At 43.0% G+C, this 25,303-nt stretch overlaps 1 protein-coding gene across 8 annotated transcripts in view; it reads right to left on the reverse strand.

Moving 5' to 3' along the window:
* ADGRL3 (adhesion G protein-coupled receptor L3) overlaps nucleotides 1-25,303 on the reverse strand; it is a 524,212-nt gene that overhangs the window by 424,762 nt on the left and 74,147 nt on the right. For 6 of the 8 annotated variants that reach the window (XM_054202410.1, XM_054202406.1, XM_054202409.1 and 3 more), the window contains exon 2: nucleotides 8,511-8,577. The gene's annotated coding sequence lies outside the window, so the exon portion shown is untranslated. Of the gene's footprint in view, nucleotides 1-8,510; nucleotides 8,578-11,650; nucleotides 11,739-24,404; nucleotides 24,482-25,303 lie in introns of those variants that run through there. The other 2 variants (XM_054202405.1, XM_054202402.1) reach the window with 2 other exon arrangements.

The raw sequence follows: 25,303 nt of genomic DNA on the forward strand, positions 1-25,303 counted from the left end.
ATCAGTCTGATCATATTAGGTTAACTATATTTAAGTTTGGTCATGTATATTTTGTCATAATAAACTTACCCCAAAGGAATGCTGCTTCTTTAAAACAAGATTACTAGACCTGTGACTATATTTATGCATCTCAATAAGGAATCTGATTTTCCAGTTCCAGTTCTGTGGATTTTTTTTGGAGCACGTTGAATATTTAGTACTAGTGGAACAGAGGTCAATGCAATTATATCCTACATCTTAAAAGGAAACAGTCGCCTCTAAATTCAGTGCTAAAGAAGTGCTGCACTGGAGATCTTAAGGCTCAAAACTCCAAAAACTAAATTCTTAAAATCAATAGCAATCTCAACCCATCCAGAATGTGCCTTTTTTTCAGCATCCTTGAACGGTTCTGCACAACCAAGACCCAAATGCCAATATAGGACTTTATCTTTCACCTCCTCCCTATTTTTTTTTTAAAAACAAACTGCCAGGCAGTCAATGTTTCTAAATGGTACAAGAAATTACTGTCAGCTGTCACCAGCTCTTTTCCAACACACAAACAGTGGAGAACCACTTCTGAACTTAGCACATATGGCACCTCCAGAAACACCAGAGTAATAGTTGGAGAGTTTTGGCTGTAAAGCTTATACAGTGTAGGCCTTAATGTACCCTTACAGACCTGTTGGTTTTTTTTTTTTTTTAATATTAGTGTGTTCAACCTTCTGCTGCTGCATTTTTTTCTTTTGATACATGTATTTTTTAAATGAATCCATAATTGGTCTTTCTAAATGATTGACAGCGAAGGTGAAGGAACAGCCTGTTAGTCTTGACTGCTGGGGTTGTGAATAGAGAAGCTGACATGTTAAATTTCTTCACCTCCAACTGGAATTATAAATTATAGACTTCTTTTACATTATCATAATACCAAGTTCATCTTAAAAATAGAAGGATTCCTTGGGGGTGTATTTATAGTGAAAAAATACATATCTAATGCTGTGCTTAGCATACCTTTGCATTTTAATATAATTGGAATGATTGTTCCAATTTTTTTCTTATTTTTGGAAATTAAGAAGCAGAATCAGATCATCTTACATTTTTCAAAAGATCCATCGTTTTGCTTCGGCAGGACATTCTGAAATTTTCAAAAGCTGTCTGTAATTTAACGTATCCTCCTGCTCTCCCTACAGCCACTTGGCACGTTGCATCTTCCCAGGGCCAAGGGCCACTTTATCTGAGTCTCTACAAACTTTGCAGGGAGCAGAACCAAGATCTGAAGAAGTCTGTCGGAACTAAAGTTTCCACCCCATAAAAACTCCTTAATTCGGCCTTCATCCCTAAGCAAACAACTTCTGCGAAACAAATCATCGAGTTCAAATTAATCAGTTTGTGTGAGAGCAAACAGAGCCCATCAATAAAAGCAAAGCAATAAACCACAGGGAAATGCCTCCAAGCCAGACACAGTGCATTTAAACTCTCCAATTTATTTTGCATGGGAGGGAGGAGAGAGAGCTCTTAAAACTTTTGTCTAAAGTAGACTTAATTCAAATCACGCTGGTACAAAACCTCAAGGCCCAGCTCCTAATAGCAGTGGAACTATCTGTGGAAGTGCAGAGGAGACGAAGGTGATCTGCGTCGTGGGATGCCAAGAGGAGGGGGGTGCTGGGGAAGGTGCAGTCACCCTGGCCCCAGGTCCTCTCCTCCATCCCAAGGCAGAACCAAGCAATAAATCCCCTGATCTGCCCCAAAGTCTTGATAGCACCTGGGGTGGCTGCTAAAGTCACGGCAGAGCAGGGTCAAAGGGAGATACCTTGGCAAAAGCGTTTTCCGTTCCCCTGTTTTTTCTATACTTTTAATGTATACAGCCCTGTCGGCAATGCTGTTTCCTACTGACTATCCCACAGGATGAAAAGTCAGCCTCAAGCCATCTGCACGATGAATTCCCCTACAGCTCAGTTAAATGCTGCCTGCCTTCAGTTGCATTGGTGTGCCTCGATCTTATGAAATATTTTCAATTTCCAGAACAGGTTTGACACGGGGAGAGAGGAAGGGACAGGGAAGAACAACATGCTTCCAATAAAATTTGGCACCGTTCAGGATTTCTTTCACCTCAGAAAAAAAAATCCTCTTAAGACACAAATAAATGTGTCTTATTTAAGTTAGCAAGATCTTCTAATAGTGCAATTAGCTTTCATAGGAGACAGGCCCATGTACTGTCTTGAGACTAGACTCTCAGGCACATATAAGCTCATAATATCAGGCACGCTTCTCACAAATTAAGGAAAGCATTTGTCATTTCCAGTGCTGACACAGTGTTTTAAATGCTATATTAGCATCGAATCCCTAGGGACGCCCTGTGCAGCCCCTCTCAAGGAGCAAGCCTCTGCATCAACTCCTGCAATTCCCCTTTCGCTGCCTGAAGGAGGAGAAGCGCGGTCAGGGAGCATCATTTGCACAGGAGGAGGCAGCAAGACCCACAACACTGCAACGAGCTTGTTAACAAGTCACAGCTCAGACAGCTGAAAGACTTTGAGACTTTACCTCTTGCAACCAGATAAGGAGCCTCTGCAGAGGCCCCATCCCAGCCCAGCCTCCCACAGTGGTCCAGAGCTCACCCCCTCGCTTTGCAGCCCTACTCAATACAACACACATGGACATACCTGCGCATCGCCTACCACTCCATAGATTAGGCAAAAGCAGCTTTGTTTTATTTCAATTACTGCGGGGCTGGTAAATTGTAACCCTTATCCATCAATGGGATGGTCTTCATTAGTCCGTTCCCCGTCATTTAACATGACTATAAGCCATCGCCAAACGGATTATACTGACTATTCCATTGCTATCCTGTATTCAGCAAGTGGGGAGGAAATTGTATTATTCTGGTAACTGTTTAATGTTTGCCACCAGACACACGAGGCAAATATGTCCAGGAAATGCTTTCTTGCCCAATGTCACCTGATGGATAAGTCCAGACACCCTATTCATTTGCAAGGAAGCCACAGGAAATAACGGCAAAAAAAGTAGTGCCACTGCACAGAGTAAGAAGAAAATGAGCTAATAAATACTGCTGCGCCATATCCTCGCATGCAAAGCAATGTTTTATTACGCACCTTAAAATTAATACGTGCTATTTTGTTGGTATCAACACACGCTCGAACCGCCTGATCCTTCACACTCCACAAACCCTACGCAGCAACAAAATCGAACACCACCGCCGGCACTTCATCACCTGCGCGAAAGCACAGAATGAAGCCCAAGCCCCCGCTCTTCATGCACAGCCGATATTAAAAGCGGCATGAGCCGTTTTCTTCTTGTCAAGATCAGTTTTCTCATCTGGCTCCCACAAGCCATGTTTACATTTCCCTACAATAGTTTTTTCCTGTCTCCTGCTTCACCTAAATATAACCTCTCAACCATGTTATTGGCCTTAATTTAAAAAAAAAAAAAAAAAAAACCAAGAAAAAAGAAGAACAACTCCAAAATCCCACACACCCCAAAAAAAAACCAACCTGGAAAAAAAAGCCCCAACCCTAATACCTGGATTGTAGCAGTTATATTTCCTGTTGGCTCCTTCTGTAGCCTGAGGAGAAGCAGCCTTTCCAGAGCACAACTGTCATCGTGGATGGGCAAAAATCACCTTCCAAGGGCGTCCACCTTTCTCAGCCAACCAGGAGGACAAGGCTCTTCATGCTGGTGCCCTCACCCAGCTAGAACCCATTTGTGATTTCCCTGGTTTAGGCTCCAGGTTGGGGACAGGAGGATAGCAATAACAACACTCAGTGCTGCACCGTTCCCAGCTTCTCTTCAGCCTGCATGGTTTAATATCTGGGACATCCAATAATTATTAATAACTGCACCTAACTGTAAAATAGATGGGGGGAACGCACAAATAAAGCCTGGCACGTCCGCAGCGCAGCCCCTGCTCTTCAGCTGGGCTCAGCTTTACCACGCAAAGTTTGACCCATCCGTTGTAAGTGTGCTACCACCCAGCTTTGCAAAACCCGTCAATCTGCAAGGCTTGGCAACAAAACCAGCCCGAGAGATGTAAGCGGCAATCTGAGAAGGTACTCCCTAGGAATTAGATTTTGTAAACAAACATTTCCGCTAATTGCATTCTTGTTCTCAGTGCAATGAAGGCCCTATTTAGCCAAAGCGTTTGTCTACAGAGTTTAGTCTCTTCCATTTAATAAACGCTGATCCTGTCTTAGCCTCGGCTGGTATATCATCAGGATCAACATGAAATGCTAATGGAGAAAGATGCTTAATATCATTTCAAGTGTTTAAGTTACAACCGCAGCTATTAAAGCAAATCCATGTTACCTGTTCCTCCTCAGGCTCCCCAGTGAGACAGATTTAGAAGTTTCCACAGGGAGAAGTGATTCATAAATGGCTACACAGATCAGAGACGAAAGCCTTTCACCATTAATTACAGCCAGCGTTTTCTGAACCAAAGCTGGTCATTTTGCAGGCACAACACATAACTAGCGAGGCTCATTTTATTTCGTCACCTTCACAAATTAGTTCACTTTTTAAAAACCAAGGTGGCTGCCTCCAGCAACAGAGATAACCCTGACAACCAGCCAGGAAAATAAGGCTTCGTGCTCCGCTTGTAGTCCATGGCAGAAAAATCCAACAGGTTCCCCAATTTCAGTCCCCTTGCTGTTTCAATACAGAAATCAGTGTTGCTTGCTGTGGCATCCCTAACGTGAGACTGCGGTGCACCCATGTAAGACGATTGCCGCAGTCCCACGAATCTAATTCTTTGCAGTGAGAAAAGCTTCCTTGTTTTCAAACTTTCCAATTGCTAAGCCAAAGCGCAGGATGTGAAACAGCCACAGCAGCAAGGAGGAGAAGGAGGAGGAGGAGGAGGATGCTTCCTGCCCCTCATCTCTGTAGAGTAACTGCAGCGGGTCCAGCCCCAGTGGCACCTGTGGCATCCTCGAACCGCATGCTTGAGGGACATCATGGAAACAGCAGGAGGTGATGATGCATTGTAAGAGATGATGGTCTTCACTAGCCCAGAGAGAACACTCCCAGACACCATCTGCATTTTAAAGGAGGACTGTTTCTTTCTTCCCATGGCTCGGACTGCCCCTCAACCTCTTTGAGGAACAACTTCTCCTCGGCAGAGGCTTCCGGTGGACGCGCCTGCCAAGATCCTGGTTTTGAACTAGGCATCCGAAATACCGGTCGGAGCCCCCGGCGCTTGCCAGACGGAGCGCACTGCTGGCAGCTATCATTGGAAATGCTGAAGTTATTCTCGTGCAGATTTTAAAAGGCCACTGTTTATGCATGTAAATTCTGAAGGGCATTAGCGGCATCGCTGACACACACTGACAGCCAGCCCAGCTCCGGGAAGGGAATAAGCAGCAGCGACTGCCTGAATAATTGATGTGCTTTTACTCTGCCCCATGGCCCAGTTATTACATTGCTCACTCTCTTCAACTGCCTGTGGTTTCTAAATTAATTAGAAATCTTAATGTCATGGCCAGTCGGTTAAAAAGAAAAAAAAAAAAAAAAAAAAAAGAAAAAAAGGCATCAAGAACAAAAGAAGCGAGTGCTTCTCATGCCCTTGAGCCTTGGGATCTCTTACTTTAGCTTGGCCACGCAGGGAATAAAAGCACAGTCTCAATTTCTGGAGCTCACCGATGCTAACAGCAGCACAGCATGAAATCCACTCCCCCTGCAAAAACGCCCCATTTCATGGGGGGTGAACATCCCCATGAAGGTCACACACACACCCCCGTAAGAGGGGACGGCACATGTGCGGAGCAGCCAGCACCTTTCCAATACAATGAAATACGTCCGATATGTCCCTAGCCCAGCCACTGCAACGTAGTGCCACGCAGTACCGAAGGAAAGGGCGCTGCCAAAGTCTGCGGGAATTACGGAGCTCCCGATTGTCCTGCTCTTACAGTCAACAGAATGAAATGACTCCGTGGGATCCCTTTCACGGGCTGAAAAAGAATTGTGTACAACCACCTGACCTCAGGGAACAGGCAAAGCTGATAAAAATGACACACTAAAACATGTATAAACGTTATATAGAATATAACAACGTGAGTGGCCGTTTCTTTGCTACATACATAACCTTATCTACTTACAATATCGCTTATTCTTAAACTTTTAAACAATATCTATAGCTTTTAAGAAACCAAGTGGGAATAATTCCCCTGTTTGAGCCACATTGCATTAAAGCACGGGTACTTTCATTGTAAGTCCTTGGAAAGCACTTAGCTGTGATGAATCTGGGGGTATTTTTAGTTTCTTACTTGCAAAAAGAAGTACTGATTTTTTTTTTTTTTAAATCTCTTTACAACTGTACCAAAAGCATAAAGAAACACAAATGATTGGATTTGTTGAGCTAATTTTAAATTGCATACGTAACTTAGACTAATATTTCACTTTCTTATAAAACAGTAGTGAAATACCAGTGAAACCCAACAGTGCAGCACAGTCTTTCTCTTTGCCAACATATCGCGTCTTACTGTAATCTGCAGGATACTGAGGGGGAGAAAGGTATAAACCACCTTTCCATTATTCCCCTTAGGAAATTAATTAAAGAAATCTGATTTTTCAATCTTTCTTTTTGACATGGATAAAGAGACTTATACTCAAAGCAATGAATTGTCTGAGTCCCCAGTAAAGCTATGCTACATCTCCTGTACGTTAAGTGCCCAAAAATGACAGTCCCGGGGCAGAGAAATCGGCTGACAATGACAACATAAAGCTTTACAGAGTTTTAAATGACACCGTAAATCCTAAATGGAAGCATCCAACAAAACAAATCCCATCATTAGCACATGGAAGCTAATTCAAAACACTGTGAGCCCAAACTACAGGAAACCGTGGTTCTCTAAAAACTTAATTCATCAAGTGTTTATTTGCTCGTAGGGCTTCTCCCTCTACCTGCTATTTTTCCTCTCCTGTCATATTTTTGCATTAAATTGATGCATGCAGATTCCACCATGAAAAAATTCAAAAGAATCAAAGCAAGTTGCAAATTTAAGCCACTTCAGTGTGTTTCAACATCCTTCTGAGAACTGAGATGGCACTTCCATTTGGAGGGTGGGAAGATGGGCTTCCAGAAAATTGTAATGCTGATGCATGAAGAAGGCAGCATTGGTCCCCCCCACGATTTGTTTGCGTTTGTCATCTTGGCTTACATACCGCCTCTAAAATCCACGTGCTAATTATCAGCAGTATGGCACTGCAGATGTACTGAACACAAGATGTCACTCACATGCATTTTTCAAATCCAAGCGATGAAATGAAGCGTCTCATAAGAACAAGTTACGTGTTCACACAGAAGCTTTCCTGACCCTTGCAACATCTCCTATCTGTATCTCTTTGCATCTGTGTTTTCAAATCTCACTATGCTTGCTTTGATATACTCAAATGTACAGGCCTTCACATTATGGTTTGCCTTTTGCTCTCCATACTGTGGCATCTACATACATCTCACTTTGAAGTTTTTATATTAATGATTAGAAAAAACCTAACTGGAAGGCTCACTAGCTGCAAGGCTCACTAACTGAAAGGCTCATGTAGATTTCACTAGGTTACCCACTGTAATAATGAAGCCATACACAAGGTCTAAGGCAGACGTGTGGGCCTGATCCCTCTTCTGTGTCACCATACAGCTGGAGGATTGCACCAGCTGAAGCAGAACCACCACTCTTCAACATGGCCATGCCCTCCTTGCTCAACTTCTACATCACTTGTCTCCAGAAAGGAGCAAAGTGCAAAACCACACAAGGTCCCGCAAGGGTGCTCGCCTCTCAGCCTTGGAAAGAAGGTGGAAGAAAATACAGGAGACGGCAATGGTACGGAGCAGCACAGCTTTCCTTGCTGCTTTCCGAAGCCTAGGCTTTCAAGAGGCAGCCCCCGGCAAAGCGGCTCATGAAAGTTTGATGAACAGCATTTTGTTTAACACCAGCAACCGAGCCATAGCCCTGTCGAGCTGCGTTGCCCAAGCAAAATGTCACAACCCAAGAGGATCAAGAGACTCAATTGCAAGTGGCAGGCTCCCAGGCAGCAGAGGAGCTCACGACCTCTGGAGCAGGGTGCACCACCCCACAAGTTACTCGGTCACCGAAACACGAGGAGGCTGCTGTAACACTGATGAACACTGAGCCTTCTTCAGTACTTGCCCACCGTGCTGCAAGGCTGTGCTAGGTGGTCTTGCAAATATAGGGAAGTCCACAACCTTTTGTGTTAGCACATACAATCCTTGATTATTTTTCCCCCCCTTCTTTTACCTTTTTCACTTCTACATGCACTGAAAAGATTCACAGAGTGCTATTCTCTACCATTTTGCTTCAGCGTTCTCATGCTCTACTGCTTTAGTTCCCCTGCCCCCTTCCCATAAAGGAACATTCTCAAGAAAAAAAAACAGTGCCTGCATAACTGAAAATACACAAAACCCATATGCAGAGATGGTGCTGTAGGCTCACGCAACACGAACAGGACGAGCAGTTAAATATTTTAGCACAGCTAACAAATGAGGCTAGACTGTATGGTCCGGTAATTACCTTTTCTTGTTCTTCAGGTGCTAAAAATCCACACACTATTTTTTGCAGAGTACCAAATTCAGCATTTCTGGAAACAAAGAGAAAAAGAAAAAAATTAAAAACCATTTATACTTGCCTCCGAGGACTTATTAGGCACCCGTGAACCTTCTGCTATACATGCACCAGAGGATACAGCGATGAACAACTGGTTTTGGTCAACAGATCTGATTTTTAAAAGCCTGTAAGAATTTTTAATCTCTATAAAGCACAACTCTGTATGGGAAGAAGTACTAGCACATAACCAGCAATGGCTGGATGAAAAGTGAGTGGAAGCTATAACTGCAAATTATAAAAAAAACCTTAGAGATACAAGTAGTTATTGAACTCACGTGCAGGTACCTGAGTATCTCTTCACCATAACAGACTCCAGTGTGACCTGGATAAACTATTGTTATACTAGAGGTTTTACCAGAGATTTTTTTTACAGGTTGCTGCACCAGAATAATGAAGAAATATCTAGTTTGAAAAGGATGTAAAACAAATTACGATTGTAAGGATGTTAATTCCTGCTCCTCAGCAGTTACATCTTAAATTTCCTCCATCCCCTTACATCTCCAGGATTTTCCTCTAACTACAGTGTTAGTTTAGGGCTAAATGTAACATTAATTGACAAAAGCATGAAATGCATGGATCCAGGTCAGCCTCCTGGAAATGTTAGTTTTATTAGGATTAATTACACATGAAAAATTGCTCTTCACAGTTGGGATTGCTACAGATGAAACTTCGGTGGGAATCAGTTTTGTCAGAGTCAAGTTGGATGGCAGAGGAACCCTGGACCCCATCCCGCTCCAATTAAACAATTAGAAAATAAAATAAAAAACCCACACAATGGAAATAGCAATGAGTCCTTCTGCCTGAATTTTGCTTCCAACATCAACTCCAAGCCCAGCTCGTTTTCTACAACTTGTAGGGGAGCACACAGGTCATTTCATTTGGAAGAAGTGCATTTAAATGAAAAAGTATAAAGCCTGATTAAAATAGGAACCAGTGTTAAACTGGGGCCAGTTCCTCCAGCTGCAGTGGCAGGTCCCTAAGCCTTTCCCAACAGGGACTGCAGCAGAGCTTTGCCCCATGGTCCCACACCCTGGACCATCCGATACCTTAAAAACTTTGTGGTCCAAATAAGTGGTCCTAGGGCTCTGGTTTCACAGCTCAGCTGATCCAGAACGGCCCTACTTTAATCTTTCATGCCAAAAAAAAGGAAAGTTTAACCCCAGCTCTACGCACTCCTCGGCAGGTACTCCCCTGAGAGTATGAAAAGGAGGAGGCTGAGGCATTGGTCGCCAACACATAATTCGTCTTATTTATGTACTAAAGGAGCAATCGCTTGCATTCAGTAACGCTGGAAGTCAGACAAGTAAATTAAAACTTAAAACAAGGCTTGAGAGTCCAGCATGCATGCTGCTTTTTGAGTGACTTCTCTATAATAGGCAAGTATGGATGCTCTGGAAGAAAAAGAGACCTATTCCAGGTTGCCTGTCAGCAAAATTGCCTCTGTAAGCAATAAACAGGTTTTGGACCATCGAAAAAAATTTACAGGCAAACGCAGGGTAAGACCAGTTATTATTTCTCACTGTACAAATGAAAAAGTCTCCAGATGTTAGCTATTTTCAGCCTTCAATTTTGGTCAAATATATACAGTTTCAGTAGGAAAAAAACACTTTTACGAGTGCAGAGCAGACCAGGCAACACCTCATGAGGGCATCCATATACTTTATTTCTAGGAAAAATGCCGTTTGTTTAGACTACTCTGCTTATGTTTTATAGCAAAACCTCCACCTGGTTCCAGGAAGCTTTTGGAGAATAACTCTGATTTGATGGCAGCAGTATGGAGCAGAGAAATGGTGGTTTGCCTAGTCTGAAGAAGTAAATGTTTGTTACCCCATTAATTTGCAATGGCTTTTTAAATTAAATTAAAACAAGGTCTTTGTTTCATTTATGATACCCCAGATTTCACTTCTGCGTGGAGCGTAAAAGGCTGGAGATAGCACAACATACAGTGGTTTACGGCTCTTCTGTGTCATTTTAGGATTCAGCACATGCTCTCCTCCCAGCTCACCTTTATTTTATCATAATGTGAGTGTACTTTCTTGCCTTCCCTCCCCAAATGCCAAACGTATAACCTTGAGTTGGCCTCTGCCATATGCTATTTCTATGCAGATTTCAAATGTAGTTTGGGGAATTCTTGTTCTTATTAAAATAAGAAGGGAACAATACAGGGATCCCTGCACGGCAACGATCTTGCAAAATATTTGCTAGAAATTCAGTGCTCACTGGCAGTGGACGCACTGCAGAAACTATAGGGATTTGGTGTTAGCCCTAAAAGACAGAACAAACACACTAAAGAAAGAGACGTTGCTTTACCTCTGACTCCTGTTAATGCAGCAGTACAGAGCCTGCCCCATATGCAAGGGAAGCTTGCTTTTATTTTCTTTTACTGCTTTCCACACCACGCGATTAACCTGCTCCCCTCTAAAGCCTACAGGCATTTGCCATTTCTTACCCAGTTCTTCCCCAGTTGCACTCTGCTGGGACAATCTGGCAAGTGATTTCACTTGAGATGCTAATGGAGAAGGGAAATCACCTTCTCTCCCTTGCTCCATTCCACGTTCCCCTGAAGCTCTACCTGCAGAGATTACTGCTAAATGGATAACATAGATCTTTCCACAAAGCCCATTCTTACTAACATGACTGCTGGCGTTCATAGGGCTAAATATTTCTAAATCCTCTGCTATGGTAAGTAAGAAATGTATCCACTCAAATAGGACAAGGGCATACTGCTCTGCATCACTAGATGCCAGAAGAAGGGCAATTAATCTGCAAACCAGCATGCTGCTGCACCTCCATGCCAAAACAGAAGCTGCTATTAGGGAGAGCAACGATAAACACTTTCTGTTCAGCAACAGCAAAGGCTGGGAAGAGAATCCATCAAGATGGGATGGCTCAGCCTCGAGCAGCTGTCTTCACTGCAAAAAGCCAAACGGCCCGACTTCAGTCGTTAATGCTCACAGCACAGGGACCCACAAAAAAAAAAAAAGCCACGCAAAGGTTTGGGCAACCAGCAGGAGGCTTGCAAAAAAGCCTTGTTTGCTAAAACATACCAAGCACCTCATTTCTGACTCTGTTCGAGTAGAGGAGTGAGCACCCGGTGTCACACTTTTGGAGATGAAAACCCATATGGAGCAGCACAGCATCACTCCTGGGCCTCTGCGTCTCTGCATCAGCCCTGTGAAACCAAATCAGCAACTTTCACCTACAGTGACTTAATTAACATGCACCCTACAGATCTCTCCAAATCCCGCACATTGACATCCTCCATTACCAAGCTCTTTTGATGAAAGTGATTAAAGCTAACAATTATAATTCGTGTTAGAGATGCCCCTAGAGGCTTCGGCTAGGCTCAGCCTTCATTGTTCACAGAACACAATGCAAAGAAATCTCTCTTCCGAAGAGCACATCCTCCAAGAAGACAAGGCAATCAAGCATTAGCAGAAAGAAAGGCACAGAGACAAAAAATAGTTGCTCAAGGTCAAACAGCACACCACCGAAAGAGCGAGAACAAAACTCACCTCCTCTGTTGAGCACGCATAAGGCTGTGCTGACTCTCCGATACTAAGCTGATCAACTAATACACTTTATTTATCAAATGTCAAGAGCAGATGAAGTAGTTCATAGAACTACTGTTCATAGAACAGTGTTCTGTGTTTGATCATGTATTTTTGTGGTGGCTCTCTAAGGAAAGCTAACCATGACGGTGGGAGAGTTACCTTCCCCTCACCTTCCAAAGAAATGCTTCCCATACTTTTTTGTGCACATTACTGACAAATCGATCCCCCTCAATTTTTTTATTCTTCCATCAATGCTTTCAACAAAAGAGCGATTGCTCAAATGCCCTTCTCCACCTTGCACTTCCAATTTTTTAAGGAATGGTCAATCTCGATATGCATAATTATAATTGCAAATGGATCGTTTTATCTTGTACTTTTCTATTTTAATGGGATTATGTACAGTCAAATCTCTACAGTAACATTTAAAGTCAAAACCTCCTAGGTCATTCTTATGTGTTTTAGATATTTAAAAATATTAATATGCAACTAGTGATATTACAAAAGGTTAGATTTCTAACTACCTGGCCCCGTTATGACACCATAAATCTGACATTGTTTTCACCGATTACTAGAAAAATCTTTCCAAGGCGGTATAACTGGAATTTAATAAAACTTCCTGCCACGCAATTCATCAGCAAGAGAGTGCTTCTGTTGTGCTTTGTACAAGGAAAGAACAAAGCACGGGTGTGCAAAGTGAGTGAAGCTTTTAGTCTCTGCAAACAACTTCAGTGCATAAAATATTAAAAGCAATGCTAAACTAATCTCTGTCGAGAACTGCAGGGAATTCACTGCAACTCGTATTACGAATGCCTTTGGTTTACCATTTAAAAAACATTAGAGTCTACCATTATGGTTGTGTATCACAGTGCTGTACATTAACCTCTGTAATTTTCCAACACGGTGTATTGCAGTAACACAAATTAGGCTATCTGGCAAAAACGCTTAAAAAGACGCAATATTTAAAGTAAGCAGACAGGAAAGCTCCTCGCTCCTTCCTGCCAAAGATAGCAGGAGAAAGTCCAGTCCTCTCTTCCTCAAAGCAAATGGTAAAATCCCATTAATTTCCCCTGGAACCGACAGATCCACAGCATCTGGGAAAGGATTCAGTCTAAATACATTGCAGACATAACAGATGAATGATTTGGGGGAGAGGGGTCGCCTGCTCTCCTTTTAACACTTCTGCGTAACAGAAATGGAGCAGGTCATTTCTGTGAGCCTGAGAATGCTTTGTGGGCGTTCAGTAGGATTTTCCCTTCAGCATTTTTTGCCTTCTGCCTCCGTTTTCTTCTTGTTCATATGCCTAATGGCTTTCAGATCTGTTATTTGAGTGTACAAGAAGCTTAAAGCCTACACTTGACACTTAATGTTGTAGGGCCCACATGGATGAAATTTTGCTCTCCTATAATTAATAGGAAAACATTTACATTTCCTATATTTTGGAACAATCATATCCTTTCCAGTAAGGAAACAAGCTACAAGCTAAATTTTCACCTGCATGTTACAGGGAAGTTTTCACAGCAAGACATCTTTTTTTTAGGTACAGAAAAACAACCATAATAAAAAGCTCATCAAGTTTGCAAATTACTCTAATTTCCAAGATGAAATTTGTCCGCGCACAAATACATCTAGCAACTAAACCAGAAAGATCCGTTTCGTTTTGTAATAGTTTTCAAAGATTATTTTTCCCCCCTCGGTGGGATGAGAAAGAGACTTTAAAAAGATGCCAAAAAAGGGGGGGGGGGGGGGGGGGGGAGGGGGGAAGAAAGAGAGGATACAGCCTAACAGTAGGACAGCAACACTCACCTAAGGCGTGTTGGAGTCATGCTTCTGCTCTGCGTCATGCAGAACACGCACTTAAACCTCGCCTCTTCCCCTGCGAGGCCACTGGGATGCTGCTCTCCTTCCTATAGAACTTCCCTCATTTTCCACTTCTAACATATCAAACAGAACCTCTGGAACTCCATCCAAACCCATACGCTTCTGTGAAATATATTGACTTTGAGGAGAAAAAGGTCAGCTTCATTTTGTCTCGCCCAGCTCTCGCTCCCAGCTGTCGGGAACAGCAGCGGCTGGGCTTAAGCGAGACTTTTGTGCCTGTTTGTGGAGCAGAGAGCAGCCATTATTTAAAGCCTGCATCAAAGGGATATTTTTTCCAAGCAAAATACTGGTCCCAAGCGGTTTTAGAAGCAAGCAACCAGGCAGCTACGTGAAGCATAGGCCCTGGTATTGGAAGACCCAGAGGGTTCCCTGCAACAGCAAGGCACTTAACGCGAGACGAGAAGGGACCCTGGGGTCCTGCCAAATCTAATCCTGGCTATACGTGCCACAGCTGGATTTCTTCAAGTAGGGGCTATTACACTGGCACACCGCTGACCAAAGTCTTCTGTTTCGTGTAAATTCCCAGCAAAGACCTTAGGAGATAAAACTGATTAATCCTAATTAAAATGAAAATCAAGGAAACGACACAGTCTGCTGAATCTACTTGATGAATCAAAAGCCTCCCTCATTTCTATGTTAATTGTCTTTTTACAAATGTGCAGTACTCTCATACGCGCAAAATAATGTTTTCATATTTTTCTTCGCTTGGAACATCGCGGGCCAGATGTTAGAAAGCGTCCGTAGAGCCCTTCTGTATTATCGGGCCCCTGCAGAAGCGCCTAAGAGTCCTTTCTCAGACTTCTCATGGCTTTAATAAAAAAAATCACAGCCTGCAGCAATGCGACAGCCCAGACACTGCAGCTAGGGAAGGACCGGCACCGGGCAGGACACATCCCCTCCCAAGCACGCTAAAAGGTGTGCAAGATGCCCCATTAGCATTGGGCAGGGAACAGGCGATGAGTTAAATTCAACCAACTAAAATCCACCAAATCCCTGCTCTCCATTTGCATGAGTCTGATAATGCTTCGACAAAATATCATTGCTCAAGTTTTTACCAAAAGGCTACTTGCACATAACAGTGTATCACAGTAAGGACATTTGGGAAAGCAATCAACCTGCAAAGACATTCTTGAAGTGCAGAAATGCAGAACAGACCCTTTCAAGGACAGTTCAACTTAGGATGTGAGTGATTCGGAGAGGAATGAAGCAGTACGCTGCTAACACCAGCTAATTAAGAGGTGGGATGCATTTGGCACAAGGAGGGTCTCTTTCCATACAGATACATACATAACACATTAAAGAGCTCCACATTCAGTTTGTGTCCAGTCAAAAACTGTATGTTGCCTAAAGTTGGGGAGGCAAAGCTAACCTAGAGTGGTAAAGGCACACTGGACAAAATCCAGAATCTGCTGCGTTACTTGCTGAGACACCATTTATTATGGGTACATTTTATTATACAGTAGTAAAAAATTACAAGGCAACATCCTGTGTTATTTCCCACTGGGATAAATGATACAGATGTACTATTAAATCTCAAAACCAGCACTAGTCTGCCAGGCTACATTCCATTTGTGTCTTTATAATGTGTCAATAGGCTGACATTCATGCCTTCTGATGGTAAAGCTATTTATGTTATAGACATTTAAATGTGCCATAAAATGCACAGCATTACACAACCCTAGAACTCTTCCAACCTTTACCAAAACAAGACACACAAAGCAAAAATCCCACCAGACACCAGCATCCAAACTTAGGACATAACGGCTCCATTTTTTCCTTGCTAACTCAATGTTATGAGGGTTTTTCAAAATACCCCTATAAGAGGGTTAATGCAACCTTTCTCCTGTGTGCACATTCAACCCACAGTTAGTTTTAATTTTGGTTTATAGATTTCTATCCTTTCCCAAAACGGTTTTCTTTAAAATCTAAGTCACTGGTTTCATGATGTGTTGGGTGATGGAACACGCCAAGCACTCAAGATGAACCAGAGGCCACCAGGGAGCCCTATCCTGACACTTGCAACCAAAAATAGCAGCTGCATGGCACCTAACCCAGCTCTGTATTGGTGTCAACCACAGCTGGGGAGTCACACGTGAAGGTCCACCATAGCTTGCAGCCTAAGGGCATCCTGAACCATGAAAATACACTGGCAAAGGGATGGTCCTACGGGGATCTCACTGAACTTCATCGAGAACAGATAGGGACAGTTGCTGTGGGTGGCCTGCTTGTGTGAAACGTCAAGATAAAAACATGGAGACCAGCACACAATAATTATCTCAGCCCCATCAATAATCTCCCCTTGACGTCATCCCCCAGATTTTGTTAACATGAAGTGAGGTGAATGGCTCTTAGAAATGCAGATGGGAGAACCAGACTGGAGGACATAGAAATTCATCTTTGGTGCTAGATGATAACAATTATAAAGTCCATCCATGGCCTGATTACAGGGGCTGCCCGGGCCAGGAGTAGATTGGGGTCACTGGCAGTGGTGGATGGGGATGCATAAACAGCAAAGTATAATGGTTTTGGTCTAAAACCAAAGAAGCCCCGAGGCTGTTGTCAAGACACTTCTTGCACGTTCCTCAATAATATAAAAGATAAGCAGACAAAAGCAACGGAGGAGTTCAGAAATATGCAGCCTGGGAGGGCACACCGGAAGGAGGGCTACATGCTCCAGTTACTATCCCCCAAGCAACTGGCACGCAAGGATAAGGAAAAGTTGCAAACATGCCAACTCTATAGTTTTCTACGTGGATCACATCTTGAAATGATTATGGATGAAACAAGGGCCACTGATCTTTCACGGAGTTGTTTAAAAAAAGTCCTTAAAAGAAAATTACCACAGAAAACAAGTTTGGGGTATTTTTCCTCCAAGAACAACATCAGAGCTTAATGCATTAGAAATGCAACTGCACCAGATACCGCACTACGATTGCCCATGCTCAAGCTGCAGGTAGGAAAATGCCAGGCTAAGCCACTTCATTACAGTGCTTACAATCAAAGCGAGACAGAAAGTGGCTGCTTCTCCACTCTGACAAGTTTTTAATTGCATCTAGAAATTACCCTCTACTTTAAATTTCCTTCTGAGGCTGTGCCTAATAGAGGCTGCTCAAGAAGAGTTTGTCACACTTCTAAATAATTATTATTAACGTGACATTAACGTCCTTCACTGGAGTTTACGCCACCTAAAGCATCTTTCAAAAAATGTCCTCATCATTAAACTTAGCATCCAATGTGACTGAAATGCAAAATTGTCTTGACCTTTTAATTCCAAGTGCCTCACCAGTCATAGTTCCTCCTTCGTAAGGACGCCCATCATCTTTTCTATTTTGGTGACATTAGTAAATATATTTCAAAGTGCAAAGGAATACCTTCCCACATCAGAGCGTGATTAACTCACACACATGCACAACCTTGGATGATATTAATATCCAACGCAGAACTAAAGGTTATTAACAGGCTGCATTGTCTCAAGGCAATGTGTTCCATTCTACAAGTCCCAGAATGACCAGATTTTTCATGAGCATCTTCCACGACCTTTAAACGAGCTTCCACAACCTCATTTTATGAGCTTTGCAACCTGTCAAGGAAAATACTGCGTGTGGTCCCGACGCACTGAAGGATCACCAACACTGGCACCTGCAAAGCATGGGCTTTGAAAGTCCTGTGCCGCCAGGGTCTGGAGTCACCAGGGAAGCAGGGGGTCTCTATGCAGATGCCCTCATGAATTCGACTATCCAACCGTCTGCTATTCAAATTCAGGGAGAAGCCCTCTAACCAGCAAGGAAGATTAAAAAAAAAAAAAAAAAAAAAAAAAAAAAAAAAAAAAGAAAAGAAAAAAACTATGGGGGAAGGAGGGGGGGCAGGGGGGTGGAGAGGCCTCCTGCTCCCCCTGAAGTCGAAAATAAAACTTTCCCAAAAGGAGAGGCTCCAAGGAAACTGCACAGTAATGCCCTGTTGAAATTTTCTTTCGGTTTTCTAAGGGGCAAACCATCCCACAAGTTTTCAAGATCTATAAATGCAGCTAATCCTGACACTAAAGGAGTTCTGTAAATGTAAAAAAAAAAAAAAAAAAAAAAAACAAAAACCAAAAAAAACCAAATTAAATGTAACATGAAGAAATCCATGAGAGGAAAAACCTTACCACTGTATCCCCACACAGTTAGTATGCAATATTAGTGTTCAATACCTTTCTCCTGAGACACGAAATATATATAAAGGCAGGCATATAAAGACGTATCTGGCTACAGTTATTTTGGAACTGACTTCAACTGTCTTTGGTTTATTACCCCAGGTAGTATGATGTCATCAGAAGCCTTTTTAATGTCTTTTAAGACCTTTTCCAGTTATTCTTAAATTATTAGGTGTGAATATGTGCATGCGTGTGGTATTTCTTTATTTCTGCAATCATATGATAAACTGCAGTGCCACAAGATAAATTGCATTCAGTTTACACATTTGACCTCCTCACTTGAACTCTGCCTGCTAATCCATTTCAGCTGGGACTATTTCTAATATGCCATACTTCCGAACAGCTTTCAAACAGCTGTAGGGTCCTTTTTTTCCTGGTGTGTTTTAAAATGGATTTCACATTAAAAATATTTTCTTCTTTGCCCCAGAAAGTGGAACAGATTACAACCAGAAAGACCCTGGCTCCTAGCAGCGCCAGGATCAAGTGTCAGGCACGTCTCGAGCCAAAAGGGAGCCAGAGCTGCTCTAGGTGTGCAGCAAACTTTTCTGATGTGGGGCGCTGGCACCTTTCATGGTGTCCCAAACAACATCTGTCACACACCTGCAATCCCATTAAAATCCTCAGGAGCTATCCTCCACCACTCTGCAAGAGGTTTAATGAAGGCACTCAAGCCTGGCCTTCACGTACATCACCCCACCTCATGCGGGCGAAGCAGCACCCCATCATCCAGAGGGGTCTTCTCATGGGCACACAATTAAAACCGGTGCTGCGCCACGACTCGCTCAACTCCAGCCAAGCATTTGTATCATACTCCCTTTTAAAAGGTAAACGATAAAGTTTTGTTTGCAGTTAGCCAGCGTAAACAAATCATCTTTCAACTACTCGCCACAATTTTTCACAGAGAGGACAAGAATAAGTGTTTTAATAGCTTGCTTAAATATCCGTGACAGTAGAGTCCTTCTGTTGCAAAGCTGCTGTTTGCATTTGCCACACCTGACCAAATAGCAAAAAACGCCGCTTTCTCAGCTTCTTCTTGAATCTCAGGCAAGATGGATGCTCCTGGTAGCACTTTTCTCTCATTCAGTTGATGGGTGCATTTACATAGCATTTCAAAGCATCCAACTGCACAGTGTGGGCACGTGCTTAACTCTACCTATGCTCTAAAATACCGGGATTTGCTGGCACATGCTGCCACACCATCCTTAATACAGGGCTTAAACCTTACCGTTACTGCTGCAGAAGGAAAACAAGCCAGCCCCCTTCTCAGTTTCAAATAACTGAGGAGTCTTAGCAGCACCCGTAAAACTAGCGCAGATGAAAATTAAGGATGTGGTGAAGAGCCCTGCCAGACTGGGGTCTTGATGTATTTTTCCAAAAGAAGTTTGACGGCATCAGATATATAAACATGACTGGCTTAAGCAATTAGACCTGCATTTATTATAAATTCTGCAATCAAATATTCATTTCATTTTGCAATGTCATCAGTAGTCTGACACAAGCAAAAGGAAATTAAAAATGCAGGAAAGTATTCCAGGTAAGCATATACTTTTTAAAGGAGCTAAATTACTTATTGAAATTACAAAGACATACTGAATGGGATGGCTGTGAGAAAACCAATTGCAGGAACTGGCAGAGACACTGGTTTTGGGTAAATCAGAGCTTTTTGTGTGGTGGTGCTTGATAACAAATGCATCAACCCACAGGGAGACATTTCTGTACCCACTCTAAGCCCACATTACACATCCTTTCAACTTCTAGAAAACTGCACTCATTTGGAGACGACAGTTAGAACTTGGCTATTTCCTAGACACGTTGGTTTTGGCTGATACGTTTTTCTCAAGTCACATAAATTATTAATCTCTTCTGAATTTAAAAAAAAAAAAAAAAAAAGGGCACTGCCAAAAAATGCACTCTCCTCAGGTGCTCCTTTAAGGAAGTTTTGCACAAGGAGGTCTCAGTGGATACCACAGTTTTAATCACAGTTGGCTTGTTTTTAGATAGAAGAGAGGAATCGTCTACTCTTAAAACGATGAGCACTGCTCAGGCTTTCCTTAACACGGTAAAGGAGATTTTATTAATGGTTTGACCTGAAAAAAGGAAGGCAGACCTCTAGTAATTAGAACAAAAAAAAAAAAAAAAAAAAAAGCGCTTTAAATTTCCCTTCTTTTTACATGAACCATTACAGAGGTCACTTGGCCAAAAAGCATCAGCTGCTGAACATCACAGAAAAGTCTCTGTCTATCCTCATTCCTGACAGTGCTTCTTCGTTGATATGGAGAAATATAAACAGAGAAACAGTGTTCAAAATATTTTACCAGAGCAAGAGTATTGGTTGAAGCCATCAAATGAATGAAAAGAGACTATAATTGTTTAAACAGTATGAAAAAAACCCCAGTGCTAGCCATTTAGCAGAATATTGAGAGACAGTATGTTTTCATCCAGCATTAGACTTATCAGTAAAAACCCCGGACAGAAAAATGTAAAAACGTTTGGTAGACTTAGGATTGGGGGTTACCACTTTCTTGATTGACTGGAATTGGTGGTGAGACACCAATGACCTAAACTAAAGAAGGATGGGCAAACCCACTGCAGCTCCCAGATGCCAACCACTGCTCCACATCAGGTGGTTGGGGGGCGGCAGTGACAGCTGAAGTGAGAACCACCCTGAAAGGCAGTCCGTAGGCATACCTGACCAGCATCACGAGTCACGTTCAACATCCTCAAATTGTAACTCATGAGGTATTTGCCGGCCGGGATTTCCTAGAACACTCATCAAAGACATTCACACACGTATTCCCACGTCCGGAACAAGCGGCTCAAGTAAGCATTGTGTTAGAGCAATAAAAATGATAGTGACTGGTCTGAACTGAGATACCAGCAATCCCCAATGGCCGATGTATATTTATCATGTTCGTTCTGAACCGCTCTAAGAGGTCTCGCTGCCCTCGGCACTAAGCAAACCCTAAGTGGTGGGTGGTCCCAGATGAGAAACGTGAGAAGCTGCTTGCAGGAGCCCATCTCCTTGCTCAGAATCAGCAACACAAGGACTTCTTTCTATCTTCACAACCTCTAGATTATATTTCTATTATTCACACGGCAGCAGCAGAGAGAACATGGCAAGAAATTTTGGCTTGGTGTGATACACAAAATGTAGTATATAAACCAAGTTGCCAGGAAGGTGCATTTTTGCTGAGCAGTATCAGAGAAATAAATTATAAAGAAATGTAACTGCTGCCTATTAAGAGACAGATTTATATGATAGCTAAAGCTTTCATAGTTTATGAAAGAATGTCTAATAAAATGGCATAGCTGTGATTTAGGAAGGTGTTTAAATTCATCGTAACATATATTTTGTATTTCAGACTGGTCTTTGCTACCAAGTCTATATTGGCTTTGCCAGATATACATGGCCTTTTTTACATATATAATGAGCTTATCAGCTTCCAGTAGAAAAGGCAATTCTAGAGCCATCTTCTCCTAAGGTTTGCACTTAAATATGCCAGATGACTCATTCACTCTACTAATACACACAGTCAATTCAACAAGGTGAAAAATGTTAAAGGCTGAGATTCTGTGCAGCACAGTGGGAGGATGAAGAGCACAAAGAAATTAAACTGAGAGGGACTGTCTTAGCTAGCAAGGCTTACTGGGAGTGAGGAAAAAATCCAAAAAATCTCCTTATATATTTTTATCATTTGCTAGGACCCTATAGGTCCTTGCATGTCAGATCCTGATCAGGCAGTCAGCATCCTCACTGCTGCAAACACAGGTCTGGGCTGCTAGAAGATAAAGCCCCCAGAAACACTGGCTGAGGTTCCCAAAATCAGTCCTAAAGCCAACTATTTTTAGTCACCTGGCTAAAGCGGCCCCATCCTCTGGCGTGCCAAGGCTCCCAAACCAGCTTCCAACATCAGCGGGAGCTGCTGGGGACTTAGCACGTCTGAGATTCAGGAGGCTGTGTTTTAAAGCCTAACTCCGGGCAGCATTCCCCTGAATCCTGGCCCAGATTCTCCCATTTCCAGGCTGGAAGGGACCGATGGCTCAGATGCTTTGCATTTATGTGTAACACCAGCAGGAGGATTTCAGCTCACTGCTCTGACCATACCAAGTGCAGTCATTGCTGGTCAGTCTGTGCCCCACTCCAAAAGGTGGGGAACTAGAAGTAAGTCCTGTCGCAAACATTACCCTTCTCGGTCTCATCACACACATGTGTCTACTGTAGCCACAAAGGGAAAGGAATCTGCAGGATTTGGTGCTGCAGTCACACCACAGAACTGGATATTAAGACAGTCAGTTGAATACTGCAAGATTTCTTTCTTAATGGAAACTTCTCCCCATATTTTTCATAAATATTTAAATGATCAAAACTAGAAAACCACCACAAAACCTGTTTGAAAATAAAGTCCAAACCAAATTTCTATTGGATTTCATTCATGCTGAAGTTCAAGTGAACATTTAGACAACATTTATCATCTTCGGAGCACTGTGCAAATGCAAGCTAATACGTGATTTGTGGTCCTCCTCAGCATGTCTGTGGTCCCCTAATACCCAAGTATCTACATGCCTCAGCAGGACTCGAGTCCTGCACCCTGGTGAGCCAAGAGTCACCCACCACCTGAGCACTGGCAAGCTGCAAGCCTTTCAGATCAACAACAGCTCTGGACACCACGCAGTAAGATCCCACTTTGGCTCATCTCTGTGTTTCATAGTAGTTTCCAAGTCAGAGTCAATTCTTAGCCAATACGTAGTTAACACAGCTCATAAAATACTATTCCATCCAGCTAAATGGCGAGGGGGGGAAAAGCAAATAAATAAAAGTGTTTTACAGATAAGATCTCTTGGGCCATTTTTGCAGCTCCTCTTTTTTTCCCCCCCAATAACAGAGTACTTATGCTTATCCTCAAAGATGCTTACAACTCAGTGCTCCCTCACAGCACTTTGGAGAGTAAATAGTCTAATTGTCTTGCACATTGCTGACTACATCAACAGGAATACAGCAACGGATTCAGCACAGAAAGGAGCCGCTACACCTCTCATCATCAGGGATGAGAGTGGCTCCTTTATAGGGAAAGAGGAGTATTGCTGCGACACGGAAAACACAGTTTCTGATGTCTGTGCAAATATTCGCTTTTCATAGAATCATGGAATTGCCTAGGTTGGAAGGGACATTTCAGATCATCTAGTCCAACCATCAACCTAACTCTGACAAAAACCATCACTAAACCACACCTCTAAGCACTATCTCTACCCATCTTTTAAATACCTCCAGGGATGGTGACTCAACCACTTCCCTGGGCAGCCTGTTCCGATGCTTAATAACTTTTCAGTGAAGAAATTTTTCTTAATCTCCAATCTAAACCTCCCCTGGCACAAATTGAGGCTGTTTCCTCTTGTCTATCGCCTGTTACTTGGCAAAAGAGACCAACCCCAATCTCGCTACAGCCTCCTTTCAGGTAGTTGTAGACAGCGATAAGGTCTCTACATCTCTCCCATCAGCCTCCTGTTCTCCAGGCTAAACAACCCCAGCTCCCTCAGCCACTCCTGATAAGGCTTGTGCTCTAGAGCCATCACCAGCTTCGTTGCCCTTCTCTGGACCCGCTCCAGGACCTCAATGTCTTTCTTGTAGTGAGGGGCCAAAACTGGACACAGTATTTGAGGTGCGGCCCCATCAGTGCCGAGTACAGGGGGATGATCGTTTCCCTAGTCCTGCTGGCCACACTATTCCTGATATAAGCCAGGATGCTTCTGCCCTTCTTGGCCACCTGGGCACACTGCTGGCTCATATTCAGCCGGCAGTCGACCAACACCCCCAGGTCCTTTCCCAATGGGCAGCTCTCCAGCCACTCTTCCCCAGGCCCGTAGCACTGCATGGGGTTGTTGTGACCCAAGTGCTGGACCTGGCACTTGCCTCGTTGAACCTTATACCATTGGCCTCAGCCCATCGATCCAGCCTGCCCAGATCCCTCTGCAAAGCCTTTCTAACCCCAAGCAGGTCAACGCTCCCAAGACACTCCCACTTTTCCTATCTATGTATAGGAACTTATATATAAACCTATCTCCAACTCAGTTCCCAATCCAGTTGATTATGACGGGAGATTGGATCACAAAAATCAACCACTAATGACCCTAGAAAAGTCATATGTATTCACAAGAACTTTCTCAAACCAAAGGACACACCTGCCTTTCTGAAAGCAGTAATGCTGCTGGTGTTTCCCGTGGGACTTGAACTGGAGACTGGAGGCGGGGCACAAGGCCCACTTTTCTACAAAAAGAGGAAAAGAAAAAAAAATAATAATCAAAGGGTGAGAGAAACTGTTTGATAGCCTTGTACTGCAATCAGAGTCATACAGCTCTAAAGTTGTCTTTGGGGTATTTCCTAACCAGAATACTTTGACAGTGGGAAAGTCTGAAAGCGCTGCAAGGCCTCCAGGTCTTTGAGGGCAATCAAGAGCTTGGCATTTTTGACAGCAGGCAGGAAACCTTCTGAGTAACGCCCTGAGCTCATTAAAGTCATTGTGGCAGGATTTCATATGCCGTCTGTAAACATCAATCCTCAGTGAGGAATACGACCACAAAAACCTTTCCAAATGTCAAACAGGCAACCAGGAGGCATGAAGGACAATGGTGCTGGGTGCATTCAGCTCTCCTTCTGCAGCTACATTCCCTCTTGCTATAATGTAGTGGTTTCCCCTTCTTATTTTCTTGGAAACAGAAGGTGAAGGCAGGCTACCTGTCTGTACACTCAAAAAGGAAAACAAAATTCTCAACATTGATTTGCAGATAACATACAGCAATGCTCCTTTTTCTCCCATTTCCTCACCTGACCTGCACCATACCTTGTGCGTTCTCACCTGCCAAGGTTGCTCGGGACCCTCTGAAGTCAAGAGCAAGAGATCCTCACTCATTTCCAAGGGAGTAAAGTCTAAGATGGGGGTCTGTACCTATCAGTCAGCGCTTCTCCTGCTATCAGAACTAGAGAAAACCCAGAAACTGTGTACACACAAGCAATGGAAAGAAAAATGCCATCTCTCACCTCTACAAGAAACGAAGAATAACACTGCTTCACAAGGACATAA

The sequence above is a fragment of the Rissa tridactyla genome, chromosome 5 (genome assembly GCF_028500815.1).
Source record: "Rissa tridactyla isolate bRisTri1 chromosome 5, bRisTri1.patW.cur.20221130, whole genome shotgun sequence".
In the NCBI taxonomy this organism is placed as follows: domain Eukaryota; kingdom Metazoa; phylum Chordata; class Aves; order Charadriiformes; family Laridae; genus Rissa; species Rissa tridactyla.